Below are 17,211 nucleotides of genomic sequence, written 5' to 3' on the forward strand. Positions count from 1 at the left end.
GAGGCAGCTCCTTGGCACTAATGGATTTTGCTAAAGAAGTTGCCATGTGTCAAAAACCCAACCAACCAAAAAAAACCCAGCTGCCCACGAAGGAAAAACCCTAAATTTATCCATAAACTCCAAGCTGCATTACCATCATCCCCTCCTGGGGCTGAGCTGGTGTCTGGGCTCCAGGAACAGGAACAGCTCATCCCAGGGAGGCCACAGCAGCAGCACCTGATGGCACCTGGGGTGTTCCAGAAGTGCTTAACCCTTAACTGCCCTGGGAGAGCTCTGCACTGGCACAGCTGGGTGGTTTTCAAGGCTGAGATGCTCTGCTCTCTGTGCAGACCCCAGGCTGAGGGTGGTGCTCCACACTGGCCACCCTTGCAGCCATGCTGGGTAATAGTTGGGCCTTGGTGCTGTTTGACCCCAAGGAATGCTGCCTGTTCTGTGCAGAACTGTGCAACTCCTGTGCATGCTACACTCCTCTTGGTCCCTTGTGCCACTACTTTTCTGCTCTTACTCATGTGGGTTTTGTTTTTGGTTTTTTTTGTTGTTTGTTTGTTTGTTTGGGTTTTTTTGTTTGTTTGGTTTTTGTTGCTGTTGTTTGGTTTTTTGGTTGGTTTGTTTTTTTTTTTTGGAGGGGGGATGGATTTTGGACTCCTTTCTCTAAACCCATTCTTTTATATTTAACTTTGTTACTAAGAAGCATTTAACCCCTGGCTTTTGGAACAGGCTGTTTAGGGAAGTGGTGGAACCAAAATCCCTGAAGAGTTCAAAAGGCAGGGGATGTGACATTTGGGAATATGGTTTGGTGATGAACATGGTGGTGCTGGATTCATGTTTAGACTCAATAATATAACAGGTTTTCTCCATTTACTGACTCTATGATTTGCAGAACTACTAAAAGGGAGTGTTTTGGGGAAGCTGGGTGGCTGGTTTGGTTTTTTTTCTTCCATCTGATATACAAAACACAGCTATTTGTGGTTTGTCTCCCCGGGTGAGGAGAGCTGCTCTCTCAGTTCAGACAGGCTGCTCTGCTGCTCTGGTGTCCATGTTTTGCTAACAAATAACATACAGTGGGGAAAGACTAAAGTTCAAGATACAATGGTGACATTAGCAGAGCTCTTTTCTCCCTAAGATTCCCCCAAACCATCTGCCATCAAGTGATAAGACTGTGCAAGTGGAAATCTGTAAGCAGCAGAGCTCCTACTGCATTGTCTCCATGACCACAGGAGAGAAGGAAAAAAAAAATAAAGTCAGTTCTGCCTTGAGGTATGAGCACCAGGGGAGTACTGTTAATAAATACCCAACGTGTGAGATGCTGTGTGCAGAAGAGTCACTTTAAGGAATGCTTGAGTGAATGAGAACAGCTTCCTCATCAAGGCACATGGGTATTACACCCTTTGAGAATGGAGACCAGAAGCAGCTCTGTAAAAGTCACACCTGTGGCCTTCAGGTGTGATAGTTCTGACAGACAGGCTGAGCTCTGATTGACCACCCAGTGTCTAATCACTCTGGAATAGCCAGAGCACACCATGCAATGGCACTGACCCAGTGGGGGCAGCTTTATTGGAGGCTCCATGCCTGCCTTCACATTATTATGCTGCTGTGGCCTTTTGAGCATAACATTTAAAATGAATGGACTCCACACTGGGTAGGATTTACCTATAAACTGTCATTTCCATTTATGCAAACAGTCATGACTCTTCAAGAGAATTGACTCAATTGCTGGGAGAATGTTGCTGCCTCTCTAGCCAGAAATCACAGGCTTCTGAGTTTCATTTTAAGAAATCCAACTGTTTTTTTTTAAGGTAGATTAAAAGAGATTGAATTTTGACACATGAAATCAGGTTTTCAAAGGGCCTGTATATTTGGCATATCATTCCAATTTAAGTAGTCCTTACTACAGGTATTTTAATGCATGTCCCTGGTTGCACAGGCCTTGGAGAGCCTGCCACATGGGGCTTGGATTTTCAAAATACAAGTGTTTGCCCATGCAGGTGCTTGCATGAAAATCAGCTTGTGCAGTCTGTGACTGTGGGTCTCTTGTGCCTGAATTTCACTAACATGGCAACGTAAAAGTCAGCAGAGTCCATTATTTTCTTTTCCTCCTTCTGAAATTCTCAGTTTGAATCACGCTGTGCCATTAGGAGTGGAGTTTGTGCCAGAGACAAGGAGCAGGATCAGCCAGAGGGACACTGAGAGAGGCAGGAGGTATCTGGCTGAGCCTATGGGGAGAAAGGAAACACAATCTCCCACTGAGGGTGACAGAGCTGGGCTCTTATTTTTTATTTTGACTGAAAGGATCCTCTCTCTCACTCTGGGAAGCATCACCTCAAAGAAAATTTGCAATAAAGAATTCTGAAGCCAATTGGATTTGGAAGAGGAGGGGAACGAAGCTGATGAAACATCTTTGTGCCTTTTTGTGCCCCTGTGCCAAGACACCAGCCAGATGTACCTGTCCCTCATAGATGCTATTTTGGCCACTGCCTTTTGGGTGATAGTTTTTTGTTTTGTTCAATCTCTGCACTGCAGCCACGATCCTACAGGGCTGTAACATCCTCCAGCTGCCTTTGTTCATTGCCTTGAAATTCTCTGCTTACCAGACATGCAATTTTCAATTTTAAAAAGCCCTCTTTATTCCTTAAATCCTGCTATTCTAGAGGCTTCTAGTAAGATGATAACAATTCTCCACTGGTCTGTTGAGGGATGATTTTTTTTTTCTTGTTTTATGCTTTAATAATTCTATGAATACAAGTAATGAATGAGCCACAGCTGGGTTTTGCTTGCCTTTCTCCCAGAGCTAGTTTTGTTCTAAATATGACTTGAATCTATTCTAAGAATTATTAGGAGGGATTCCTCTCACAGGTCTGTAAGCCTTCTGAGTCTGGCAAGCCAAAAGTACAGGCTTCAGTGTCTGTGCAGCCAACTATGCTCACTTTGCATGAGATAATTCAAATCCAAAGTTCTTTGTGCAAAGCAGAGGGCTTTTTGTTTTGCAAACTCCGGATTATGAAGCCCTTTTGTTCTCACTCATGTAGGCTTATACATTCCAGCCTGATTTTCACCTGGTGTAAATAAGCATCATTTCACCAAAACCAGTGAAGCTGAGCTGTACAGTTTTCTACAAGCTGACAATCTAATACCTAGAATTACAAAGCACAAAGCCCTCAGAATCACCACAGCAATTTTATGTAAACCTGAAAACTGATCTAAGCTTCAGTGGGAGGTCTGGCCCAAGTGTAAGTCTTGTGGCAAAATTGCAAGCTGGGCAGTTTGACCAGATACTGAATTTTCCTAGTGAATTTTCACACAACTGTGGTTCTGGGATAACTGGACTTGTGTATTTTTAGAGCTTATTCAGTGTGATTTTTGTCTCAGGACATGCATGAAAGCAGATGTTTAACTGCTGCTTACTCTGAGTGTTCTCCACTTTTAATACCTTTTTAAGGTAATAATAATTAATAATAATACCTTTTTAAGGTATTTCATGTCTACTGTGAAAGCACCAGAGATGCTTTTGTGATGGTGCTTTTTGTGATAGTGATTTTGTGATGCTGCTGGTTTTTCTACAAGTGGGATGGGTGGGTGTGGCTCAGCTTTTCCTGGTTATTCCCACACCCAGCCCCTCTACCACCTCTGGGACACCCTCCCATTAGTGGAGGGAGATAAAGAGCTGTAGCCAGACTGTCTCCAGGCTCCTTTAGGTCAAGAAGCAGCACATGGGGGTTCCCACAGAGAATTTTTGCTGCTTTGCACAAGAGGAGCACCTGTGTGTTAGCAGGGATTGGGGCAATGCAGGGCACTCCTGTGAGACAGTGGCAGCCAAGAAAGTGCTGTAAACAAGCAAAAGCCTTTGCATGAAAGGAAAAGCCAAGCAGGGGATTTGGATGCTGCTGAGGAGAAGCAGCTGCAGTAAAAACCTTTGCACTTCACAGGGAGGAAAACACAAACCACAGCACTGCAAATAATGGGGTGAAGCCAATGAGAGGAAGTTCAACCAGTTTTATTTTCACCAGAAGCCACACAAGTCTGGTGTAGCCACAATTCCTACATGAAGGGTTTTGATTGCCAATCAATCATGGCAAGTACCAGTTTCACACTTCCACACATTCCTGAAAAAAGGCAACATTCAAGGAGCTGTTTCTGAAAAAGGCAGCAGTGGCATTTTTGCAGTATCTCCTCAAACACAAGCAGAAGCTCTTCCACACCCCATTCCTTGAGACACTTCAGGAGATCAGGTAGGAAATCTCAGAATATTTTGGTTGGAAAATTGTCCAGCCTGTGACCTTGTCACTCAGCCTAGAGCACTGAATGCCATGTCCAGTCTTTCCTTAAACACCTGCAGGGATGGGCACTGCCAAGCTCCCTGGGCAGCCCCTGCCAAGGCCTGAGCAGCCTTTCCATGGGGAAATTCCTGCTGGTGCCCAGCCTGAGCGCAGCCTGAGGCCGTTCCCTCTGCTCCTGTCCCTGTCCCTGGGAGCACAGCCCGACCCCCCGGCTGTCCCCTCCTGGCAGGGAGTTGTGCAGAGCCACAAGGGCCCCCCTGAGCCTCCTTTGCTCCAGGCTCAGCCCCTGCCCAGCTCCCTCAGCCCCTGCTGGGGCTCCAGCCCCTTCCCCAGCTCCATTCCCTGCCCTGGACATGCTCCAGCCCCTGCAGGGCTCTCTGGACACAGTTCAGGGGTGCAGCTCTAACAGTTCAGCATTTGCTGACTCCTGCCATCTACACCTGGAGTCTAGAACCAGCTTTGCCACTGTTCTCCAAGCTCAGAGCTTTTCTGAGTTGTGGAACACTTCTACTCCTCTTTGGCCAATGGTCAGTGTCCAGTTCAGGTTATCACAGTAGAATTTCAGTCTCTTTCTGTCAGTAAAATGCTTGACCCCAAATTACCAAACCCAGCAAAAGTAATTTCATTAACTTCAGTGGCCTTTGGATCAAGCTGTGTCAGGCTGCACAGAATGGTGCTGAAATAGACCTTTGGAGAATTTTGTCTCCTTTGGAAAATGGTAACTGTTGGAAAAAAATAGCATTTTTGAACTTCTTGCTTCAGGAAAAATACTGAAAAAAATGATTTCAAGCTGCTGATTTGTCAACTTTTTTCTAATGAAAACAAAATACACTGTGGTTTGAAATATAAATAATATGGAAGTGAAACATTCAAAAGACAAAACAACCAAATGCATTCTTGAAATAATTGAGACAATGTTTCAATTTTCCTCTTCTGGGAACACAATTTAGCCTTTTAATCCAAATTTTGAGGAAGAATATTTTGCACAGAAATGCCCATGCATGCATGGTGACTGCTTTTTATCCAGTTTTACTACCCAAGATCACCTCCCCAGACCCTTTGCCACTGTGTGATCTGCCCAGAGTGGCATTATTTAATGTGTTAATAAAAGGAATGAGAAAAAGTAGGAGAAATGACTGAGACACATAATTCTAATTCCCAAATCTTTTGCAAGCTGAAGAGAAATTCATCATCTTTCTTTTTATGGGGCTGGCTGTACATTAACATTTCTCCATCTTTCTTCACGTTTTAAATCTTTGAAGTTCATCATCATTTGAGTGACTCAGTTTTAATTCCTTCAAGGGAAATTATTCCTTGTCTTGGGAAGGGTGACAAACCCCAGCTCTCCCCCCTGTGTGAGGTGTGATCAGGCAGTGCAGGACATTCTGCTCTGGTCACACTCTGTGCCCTGCTCCCCTCCCACCAGCCTGGCTGTCTCAGTCTCCAGCAGCCCAACAGGAGGCAGAAAAGGAGGATTGTTCCTGGAACAAGTGCTAATTTTCCTCTTCTCCACGCTGTAGGCTTTGCTCTTGTTGTTTGCACTTCCTTGTGTACACTCTTTTGCCCTCTGCACTCTTTGGCCCTCAAATTGATGATTTTTAGGATTTGGTGGTTTTTACGAAGATTGAGGTTGTTTCTGTATATGGATATGAGGATGATGAGGATGGATAAGGTGAATGAACCTAAGTAGGCCTTGATTAGGCTGGAATGGAGGGTGGTGGCAGATTTGGTTGCTGTTAGTTGTAAGTTGGCCACAGTCCTTCTGGGCCTGGTATTTTGTATCAGGAAAGATTGATTAGGTGAAAAGCAATGTTTTGTCCTCTGTTGAGGAAGTTAGTCATGCTTAGGCGGTGGATTAAGGGGTTAAAGTACCCTAGAGATGTGGAGAAGTTTGAGAGAGGGGTTTGTTTTGTGAGGATGAGTGTTTGGGCTATTTTTGAGATTTCTCGTATTTCACCATTTGAGTCACTCAGTTTTACATTCCTTCAAGGGAAATTATGCCTTGTCTTGGGAAGGGTGGCAAACCCCAGCTCTCCCCCCTGTGTGAGGTGTGATCAGGCAGTGCAGGACATTCTGCTCTGGTCACACTCTGTCCCCTGCTCCCCTCCCACCAGCCTGGCTGTCTCAGTCTCCAGCAGCCCAACAGGAGGCTGAAAAGGAGGATTGTTCCTGGAACAAGTGCTAATTTTCCTCTTCTCCACGCTGTGGGCTTTGTTTGCTCTTCCTTGTGTACACTCTTTTGCCCTCTGGAGCTCAGCAGTTCAGATGTTCCCACATTTCTCTGTCCACTTACCTGGGGCCAGGTACACCAATAATGTAATGAAAAAAGATTTCTTCTCTATAGGAGCTGTTAAAAACTGATGTAAAGAGCTGCACAGAGGAAACCATTTGCAGTTCACAATAACAACAAGTTTTATTGGTTAATAAATCCCAGGGACTATACTGCTTTGTTTTCTTGGAGCATCTGCTGGCCCCTTATTTATTAACTACTGATTTCAAAAATATAAAGCACTTTTAATACCAGGGCCTGATCCTAAGCCTTTGGGTAATTCAGAAGGCTTTGTATTGGCCATTAATACAGATGAGTGCTGCTGCTGAGCCTTTATGGGTGCCAAGAAAGGCAAATGTAGCTCTTCCCTGCCTGTCCCATCATTTAACACCCACTAATAAATATGACACAAAGTCAGAGGTTTTGGGTAGCTGCTAATAGGCAGATCTGAATTCTGAGTTCCCAGCTCCCATTTAAGCATTGTGGTGGTTTCCTCTGATGTTGTATTATAACAGCTATTTCCCTGTCTCCATATGCTTTCCATACACATCTGCAGTGCTTTTCTGTATGCTTCAACACTGAGAAAATGGACATTAGAGACAGAAGACTGATTGGAGATCTCTTGGTAAAATTTATTTAACTAGAAAGAGAGAGAAACAAAAAAGAAGAAATCAAAATCCATCAGTATCAAAGCATTATTTGAGGAGCAGTAGCTCTCAACAAATTCCTTGTTTAAGAAACCAAATTGAAGTTTTCAGATCTCCCATTTCAAAAGGCTGATGCTATCGTGCAATATTTTGATGGATGTGATGAAAAATTGGTAAGGCAAGAAGCTTCAGCATTTACATTTGTAGATTTAGATTGCCACACACATGGCAAGTCTGATGCAATTTCACTGAGACCCCAGGCAGAATGTAGATATAAATCCACACTGCATTACTGCAGGAGAGCTCTGAGAATATTTTAATTAAATTAGTGTTTCAGCAATAAACTATTAAACCAATCTCAGACTTATTATTCAGGTAAGATATCACATAGCAGAGAGATTCCAGGATGTTATGACTAGTGTAGCTTATAATGATTTACTGGGCAGCAGTAAAATCATTCAGTTCTGCTGCTTGTTTGGGTGTTTTTTTCAGATTGTTGCCCATGTGGCTGCAGGGGAAGCTGGTTTTGTATTAATAGGCAATATATTAATTGTGTCATTAACCCATTTAATTCCTCACCTGTGGTCTGTTGTCCATGCCTTTGCCTTATCCTGTTGCATGATTGATATGTGAGTAATGAGATAAATTATCCTTGTCACACTGTGAGCTCCTCATCTTCATAAGGCGTGTTTGTCATTCCCAGAAAAGAGATAAATTCTTAATTATTTTAGGATGACATGTACCTTTTTTGAAGAGGATGGAACATATGGAATGGTAGCAAATGATGTGGGGGCAGAGGTAGAGGAGCATCACCTTGGGCTTTTTAATTCATCCAGCTCAGACTGAGTCACTGCAGGATACCAGCAGCTACTTATGGAACCAATTTGTTGTTGGAGTCCTGTATGCCCCTTTCACCATCTGAGTGTCTACCAGGGAATAAAAAAGACATTCCTTAGCACAGGGAAGGTTTAAAGGGCAGACCAAAGTGGCTGTGCCAGATCCATGTCACTGGGAGAAAAGTGGAAGGAAGTGTAGAATATGGGATGTCAAAAAGAACAGATGTTGCTAATGAAACATTCACTGTGATGGGTCTGTGTCCTGGCAGGGCTTCACAGGAGCTGAGTGATCTCAAAAATGCCTTCCCTGTTTTGCACTTGTGTTCAGAAGTGTGCTATGAGGATGATGATACTTAACTCCCATTGACAAGCACTTTTGGCTGAAGTGTTCCAGTAACACTGAATATCAGATGGATGAGGACTGTCAGCAAACTGCTCTGGTTCCTCTGCCCATGGACATCTGAGGGGCTGGAGTCCTTCCTGGACACCTCAGTTTCCTTAAAATCTCTTGAGGAGTAGTTTGGGGTTGGATCTGAGATGTGCTGAGGAGGAAGGGAGATGCCCAGCTCAGCATCTGTGTCGGTTTGTGATGGCTGAGATGAGAAGCCCTGTTCTGTGGGACAGAGCACCCATTTAAACTCCTCTCTCATGTGGGGATCCAGAGCCTTCCTCCACCCATGGTGGGGCTTCCTGACTTCTCCAGGTTGTTCTTCAACATGGATTTGTTCCAGGGGGTTTGTTTCTTGAAAACAAACATGCTCAAATACAAACAAGTCCCCAGATGTCAGAGGCTGGTCCAAAATGGGGCTGTTATCACCTGGTCAGTTATCAGTGTTATCACTCTGACCCATGAGATGGGCCCCACTTCAGCTGCTTCAGAACAGATGATCCAGAAGGAAAGGAGAAAAGGATTTAATTGCTGCTTTGCAATTTTAATGAATAAATGCCATTTCTGCTCATCTTCTATTTACTTTCCCCGATGCGAGGCAGAGTTCTAAAGCCAAGAATTAATTTCATTACGGGCAGAAAAAAAGACACTTCATTAATAGTGAGCTGTTATTGCTGGCATATGTGCTGGCTGGCTCATGCCTGCGGCTCTCAGCAGAAATCCTCACAGCTTCTCAGACACAGGCTGCCATTTCCACAGGAACCAATTCTCATGGATGCCTCCTCACTTGCTCGAATTTTGAAGTAGACACTTGAAGAAAAGTTAATTTTTGGAGCATCGAGGTTTGGAATTTTCTGTAATTCAGGTCTTCAGTGATCTAGGTAAGGTACTAAAATTAAGCCCATGGCTTCTATCATTTCTAAGTCATTTTGCAGAGGAGAAGGGGTGGAGGATCAAGATACTTGAAGCATATCTGCATTAAGGACATTAAATCCATAATTCCATATAATTGAAACAATGAGACTGGAATAAAATCACAGATTCTGAATCACAAGGCAGGAAGGTAGTCGTGTTCCTATCTGAAATATTTGGAATAGGAATTCTCTCAAATGTGAGCTAACTTTGTCTTGAAAACCTGAAGTCCTGCTTGAAAGAAGCAAAACAGGGAAAATATAAAGCAATATTTTATTGTTTCTTTTCCTAACATAGAAGTATGGTGAGATGGTTGAAGATCAAAATTTTCTGATAGCCCATAGTAGAGCAAAATGAATTTTTGACAAAATATTTGTCTCTTTTTCAGCTCTTTTTTTCTTTTCAAATGAAAAATCTCTGAACAGTGAGAAATTATGACAAGGAGTACTTCACAGTAAAATCTTAATTAACACTGTGAAATGTCTCATACAGTGAGGCCCCTATACATGGATATATGGACACATTATTGATTAGCACACATGTAAGTATTTAAGCACACACTTCATGAACTGAATCCCTATAATCTCTCTGGAAATGCTCCCAGATCCATTTATACCAATTTAGCAAAACCTGTCAATAATCTGATATAAGATAAGCATTTAAATCTGAGGCTGTTTATACAGGGATTTACTCAGAAGTGGATGTTTTTGTGCTGCTTTTAATTAAAGCAGTGCAATGAAACAAGTGGGATGATTGTGTGGCTTGGAAAATTCAGTATATAGAAATTGAAAATAGAGTATATATAAATGAACTGGTGTACAATAAAAGAGCTCTTTGCATCATGGAATCATGACTAATTTTCCTTGACATTTCTCCCATTGTATTGTCCTACTGTGTGCAAATGTTTTCCCCAACTCTTTTTCCCTTGCCATGGGTGTGAGATGCAGCTTGGCTCCCTGGTGCTTTTCTCCCTAACAATTTTTCTCCATGGTTTAACTCACCAAAAAATCACAGAGCCACCAGCCTGTCTTCCCAGTTGCTCATGTACCTGTTCTTTCTTATTTTTCTGATTATTAAAAATCACAGCAGTTTCAGCTTTATTACAGGAATTCACATTTTTATTTAGTGATATTTCTTTACCACTTGCCCTTTAAATATCATTTACTTCTCCACAATGGTTTTCTGATGTCTGATTCCAGTCTTTAAATTCTAATTCATTGAATATCTGGCTTTTTAAGGGTTTAATGTCCTTGTGCTGGTGCTCTGGCATTTGGAAACCCTTCAGATATGGCTCTGGGCTGATTGTATCAGAGGAACTCCAGGCACTCACAGCTGCTTATCCTGATTCCTCACATAGCCCAGCACAGAGCCACATATAGAGAACCTCTAGCACCTGCCTTTACTTACCTAAAATAATCTTGTCTCTACATCCAGCTGCCCTCAGGATTCACATCTGTTCCCCCACATCTGTTAAGTCCTTCATGGAGGTTCAGAGGATATTGAACTTTTCCTCCATATTAACATTTTTTCCTTATATTTTGACCTCTAACTGGTTTCATTTTACACTTTAAGGATCTGTTTTAAACATTTTTAGGATAGATTCCCTTTTTTTGGTTGGAATAGGGGTTCTAGGGACTGTATGTCTTCAGGCAGGGAGGACACAAAGGAGAGCAGGACTCCTTAGTTTCTCTGTCTTCTCTTCAGGACAGGAAGAAATGGCCTCAAGGGCAGGCTCAGGTTGGACATCAGGAGGAATTTCCCCATGGAAAGGCTGCTCAGGAAGGTGTTGGAGTGCCCATCCCTGCAGGTGTCCCAGGAAGGGCTGGAGGTGGCACTCAGGGCTCTGGGCTGGGGACAGGGTGGGCATCGGGCACAGCTGGGACTCCGTGGGCTGGGAGGGATTTTCCATCCTCAATGATTCTGGGATTTTGTGACTTTCAGTAAAACCACCTCAACAGATAAAAACCATTAAAAAGAGGAAGTCCAGAGGTTAGTAACTGACAAAGTCCTACAAGTACCAGTAAGGCAGCTTTAGTCAATTGACAGAGGAAAAGAAGAGGATGTGCACCTTTGGTAAACAAAATGGCCCAGCTCAGCTCAATACTTTGATTTTACCAGCACTGCACTTCCCTGAAGTGCAGGAACTGAGGAGCATCAGTGACTCTGCTCTTTCACTGTCAGGTTCCTTAGACAGCTTCAGCATGGGGTGTTTTTCCTCTGGTCACACACACTCTGAAAAACATCAGGTGTAACAGGATAAAAGAAAAGTCTCTGTGTCTTAAGTAATGCCATTGATGTCTAATGACAGCAAAGTCTACTCTGCTTTCATCTCAGAGCACAACAAGGAGTTTGGCACAACACAGCAACACAGCAGCCAACATCCTTTAGGAGAGGCTGTGAATTTCAGCCACGCTTCTCAGCATTAAGAGGGACTCACAGATAGGAGGAATCCGATTCTCTAAACCCCCAAGATTTCCTTAGTACCTTCAGAAGCCATGACTCTGAGCTGCAAACATTGACCTTCTGCCACACCAACCCCAGGGCTGCTGAGACAGGGCTGGGTGTGGGGGCAGTGAAAGGCAGAGGCATTTCATTCCCAGCACTGATAAAACACGCTAGCCTTTGATGCAGCATTTAATTTTAACACAGAACAGCACAAACCAGATATTTTTTCACTCCTTTCTATTGTTCCACATTAATATTTCAAGAAAAATCTATTAGTTTCTCACATAAACATCAACAGAGCAATAAACAAGTGTTTCACATAGGCTGAGTAATTCCAGATCATTGAAAATGATTATACTTGACTTACTCCTCCATGTAAATCTTTCATAACAGGGTCAGATGTTCAAATAGAAAAAATCCATACTGAACCCATAAAGGATTTATATCCCTTGTGATCTATAGACCGTTTTTGCCCTGTATTTTCCTGTATGAAGTTTACTCAAAACTTGAAAAACATGTGCAGGCATTCTTATGCTTAGGAAAGAAAAGAACAAATTATTAAAAGCAACCAGATAACTTGGCTTTATTATTGTTTTTATTTAATACTCCTAAGATGTACTTTTTGAGGTACAGTGACATCTCTGACTCAACAAGGCCTGGGAGTGCTGTCTTTGGGACTTCTTTAAGCTCAAGTGAGTCAGAAATCCTTGGCTGAATCAGAACCTGGTGCTAAATGTCTTTGTAAACCCCTAAAAGTGTTACTAGGGATTAATGGGCAAAACTCTCCACGCTGCTACATTTATGATGGAAAGAAAAAATTTCATTTTCTAATTGCATGTGTTCCTTTGCCAGCTTTTTGCTGTGAGGATTTAGTTGGCACCTGAAGGCCAGAGCAGGCAGTTTCCCTCTTGGGCAGCCCCAGCCCTGTCCCACAGAGCATTCCCAGCTGCTGAAGGAGTTTTCCAGCTGTGGCAGCAGCACCAGACTCTCCAAGCTCCTATTGTCCATGCCTGGGCAGTGTCTGGAGCTCTGCATTGCTGGATTTTACAGCTCCATTCCCTGTTTAACAAACACAGTTGCACCAGACCCTTTGTAATCATCCTGTCACTCTTTTTCTCATCATTCTGGGCCACAGCAACTTAGCAACCTTCCTAATATGAATATTTCAATATTTGTAGCTCTGAAAAACACACAGACTGGAAGGGAAAAAAACAAATAAAACATCTCCTTCTTCCTCCCAGTTCCTTTTTACAATTTTAGCTGTAAGAAGAATATGAATTAAATGTTAGGGACTAAAAGCTGATTTTTTTTTTCCCTCTAACTCGCCAGTGTTGGGGACATAATAAATATGACGAATTTATTGCATGTGAGGTATGGGTTCTGATTTTTATCTACTCTCTGCATGAAACCAATCTTCTCTGAAAGGACATTTGAATTGAAGAAATAGAGGACAAATATAAATATGGGTAGAGGTTAAAGCTCTCAGTGTAGGTGTGAAGTCATAAACCATTTGACCAAAAAAAGTCATTATGTTGTTTCTGCTGTGAGATTGCTGAACTGCTACACCAGAATTTCCTGAAAGATAAAGGAAACAGTATGTGAAACAGTGAAGAACTCAGAAAAATGACATTCATGTAGTGCTAATTTTATTGCATTCTTTTGTAGTTAAGTCACTCTTCAGTGCTTTCATTTTTCCCTCCCAGATTTACAGATAAAAGGACTATTTTCAGACAAAGGAAATTGCAATGAGAGTACATGTTGTATTTCTGATTCCACAAGATGTGTGCGTGTACGTTTGCAAGGATCACGTTGGTTTAATAGTAACAAAGCCTTAGGGGCTTAGAGAATGCACATCCTATTTATTCTGAGGTTAAACATTTTCCTATCAGGCTGCAGATAATGGTTAATATACTGCAGTAAGTGCAATCTCATTATACATTCCTGTGATTTCAATTATTAACATGCTAATATTTTCTATTAATTTTTAAATATTCGGGGTTTGAATGTAAATCGTTGTATGCCTCTGAATAGATATTTTTATATTAATTATTTAACCTTTGTTACTGTACCAGTATTTTATTGTATGTAACTCAGTCTCCCTTGTTAGAGGAAAAAAAAAAGAAATAAGCCAAACCAAACCAAAAACCCCTAAAAATCCCACAGATAAGGAAGTCTTGAATGTAAAAATGCCTCTGGATATAACAGGCATCCATCTGTTCATGCACACAGAGTTTTGTACACATATTGCTGATTTGTAAATAATAACAAAATTTCTAATCTATATTTATTACCAATGAACCAAGAACTGACAACAAGGTTGGATGATTAGTGTGCAACAGTGAGTGAGGAAGGGACTGATGTTGAAAACCTGTCTCGTTGAACAAAGGCCAGAGAAACAGACCCAAATGAGCAGATCTAGAGGAAGATAATGACATGGAAGCAAGAGAAATTAAATATCTGAGGTGTAGCATCCCAGTTTATGCTCTTAGGACATGGAGAGAGTTGGGAGTGGGAAAAGGTAGCTCATGGATACTCTGGCTCTGCTAGCTTTGCACTTCCACAGAACATTCAGGTTTGATTTTGATGTGGAACTGGTTCTAAATATATTTTTGGAGTACTAATTAAGAGGATTTGTACTATCTATTGTAGCCCATAGTTTAAATCAATAGAAAGAAAGGATGCCTTTGCCCAAGATAAATAGATCATAGATCACAGAATGATCATTCTATTCTATCCTACTCTATTCTGTTCTGTTAAGAGAAATGTCTGAAGCAGATAGACTACAGAAAGAGATATTTGGCCCAAACCAGACCCATAATTTGTTTAAGGATCAGATTAGAAACAGCCAGAACAAATTGCATATGGAATATAAAAGAGCATGGCCATTTGCAGATGTGTGGATCAGCACTGCCAGGTTCCCTGCACCATGGACACAATTGCTATCAGCTGGCATTTGGAGGATGCTGTAGCTGAGGTCAATCTCTCTTTGTCCTCTCTGAGGTCCTGGTGTGCCCTTTCTGCATAACTCCTGTCACATGCTCTGCCCCTCTGACTGTGCCATTCACCTCTCCCTAAACTCCCTTTTCTGCCCTCTCTGATATCCTATTAACACAGTTTCCTTTTGTTCTCCTTTTGTTTCCTCTGTGACTATTAACTGGGTAAGAAATAGCATTTATCCAGTTTTGCTCTGTGGATCTACTCCAGAAATCTCAGTGAAGCCAATGAAATTGCTTACATGCCTGAAATACAACAAATACCCAGCAGCTTAATGAGCTTTTAGAGTCTGTCTCTTTGCCTTTCATTTCATTAGATGCTCCTCTCCTTTTACACAGCTTCAGGAGACATATTTGTGGCATTACAGATGCTTGAGAGTGATTAGAGAAGTAGTAAGAATAAGTAATAATAATGTGGGTTTCTAGGTTGTTCACTTTATGCTCATTTAAATTCGCATTTCTGTATAATAAATCTCTGCACATGAATCTCTGAAAAGCTGTAGTGAGAGTCCTTAAACAAGAAAGTTGCCTGCCACAAACCCCAGGCAATCAGAGCCATCACAGCCTTGTAAGTGAATCCACTGCCTGTACTCCAAAGTCTTCAGCTTATTGTTGATGCAAGTGATGTTTGGATAAAACCCTGTATTGAGCCTCTTTAATTATGCCATGGATGGATTACAATTAATGTGTAAATACAGACATAAAACTAGGCTTATCACATGTAGCTGTATCTGTACCAGCAATCAGCCTTTACAAATCCCTCCCTTTTCAAGTCCCCCAAGCCACTTGCTTCACATTTTATCTTCTCTTTAACCTTAGCTACCAAACAGCCAGCAGATTCCTTGGCCTCTCTGGAATTCACATCATTCCCAGGCCTGGCAAATTTTGATCCATTTAATCAACAAGCAAGACAAAATATTGGTGCTTTGATTTTACAAATATCTCTTCCTTTGTATATATATCCCTTCCCATTGTATATATACTTATATATAACTGATGGGTTTGTGTAACCAAATTATTACAGCATTAATAACAAAGACTTGGAGTAGAGAAAACCTTTTTTAGTCACCTGAGACAGAAGCACTTAACCAGGACATGTTGAACATTCCAGGTGAAGTGATTGTTATTTTTGCTAGACTGCCTTGCACAGCTCTGCAATTGTGTCAGAAATGCTCATCAGGCAGATTTTCAAGGAACAAATCAACAATCCCAAAATAACCTCCTCCCCAAAAGTCAGAATTTTCACTGAGGAGCTGCACTCAAGATAAATCTAAAACCTGTAAATCTGCCTTTCAGCCCTCTGTAGGCTGCAATATTTATGTGCCATGGAGATCATGGTGGGCATGGTTAGAACCCGTGAAGAGAGAAAATGTCATCGTTAATAATGGTGACAACAATTCTGCCACTGAAGGGCAGACTGCACCCCAAACCTGCACATTCCCAGCCCAGCTCTGAAAGTCAAATGAGCAGCTTTCTCTCATTGCTGTTGGTATTGGGGAGGCAGTAAAAGCAATGAAAATCAAGAGTCAAAGGGAGAATTTAATTAGATGTCTCTCTGAAAGCTTCCTGCACCTACAGATGCAAAACTCCTAAAAGAGTAAGCATGGGGGTAGCTGGGGTGTACAGAAGCTTTAAACATTTATTTATTTAACTGTCATAGTTCTGCACTCAGGTGACTTGGTTTGTCTCTGCTTGGAGCTGGTCTAAATCAGTCTCTCTCAGTCTCAGCACAATTTTGGGTTCTTTTCCCATTCACATTCTCTGAATTTGCACTCAGGGCTTGATAACAACATTCCCTCTTCAACTAAAGATGCATATCTTGTAACACGTTTGAGAATAAGCAGGGCTTATCTCTCATATTTACATGTCTGAAGGATGTTATCAATAAGAACAAAAAATGTTAAATAATTTGAAATACAATACCCAGAAAAGTTTGAAGATTTAGATTTTTTTTTTAATAGTTTTCAATACACATATTTCCATCTCTCTTTAAACATTAGGTAACCTCTTGGACTATGCCATTTTTTGTTTGAATGACCAGTTCACTTCAGAATAATTATTAAAGAAGAAAGGAAAACAACAGCCTTGAAAAATCCATGATTGTATCGATACATTCATGCCCTAGTGCATGTTTGCATTCTCTCAGAGACTAATCTCAGACTGAAAGCTCAATGAGTGTCCCTGAATAATCCAAATATAAAGGACTCCCAAGCAATGGTTCTGTGAGGCTGCTCACCCAATCACCAAGCCTGCTGCTGTTCTCACCTTTGGAGGCAAAGCCCCTGGATGCAGTGGCACCTGGTTTCCCCAGCAATCCCAAACTGCTATGAATTCTCTGAGCATGACACAAGTCTGTGTCTGGCATGCCCAGGTCCTTTCCTTTAGGGGTTTTAGCTGGACAGAGTGACCCCAAGATGTGTTAGAAAGTCTCTTTTCCCAGCCTGGCA

The 17,211-nt window shown here is 41.9% G+C and overlaps 1 protein-coding gene across 10 annotated transcripts in view; it reads left to right on the forward strand.

Annotated features, from left to right (window-relative positions):
- The window catches only part of LOC143695114 (uncharacterized), a 235,485-nt gene that overhangs the window by 131,401 nt on the left and 86,873 nt on the right, over positions 1–17,211 (forward strand). The window contains exons 1-3 of one of the 10 annotated variants that reach the window (XR_013184042.1): positions 9,146–9,295; positions 9,715–9,867; positions 11,031–11,185. The exons of 8 other annotated variants lie outside the window; for them this stretch is intronic. The gene's annotated coding sequence lies outside the window, so the exon portion shown is untranslated. Of the gene's footprint in view, positions 1–9,145; positions 9,296–9,714; positions 9,868–11,030; positions 11,186–17,211 lie in introns of those variants that run through there. One more of the 10 variants, XR_013184045.1, reaches the window with a different exon arrangement.

The sequence above is a fragment of the Agelaius phoeniceus genome, chromosome 12 (assembly GCF_051311805.1).
Source record: "Agelaius phoeniceus isolate bAgePho1 chromosome 12, bAgePho1.hap1, whole genome shotgun sequence".
NCBI lineage: Eukaryota > Metazoa > Chordata > Aves > Passeriformes > Icteridae > Agelaius > Agelaius phoeniceus.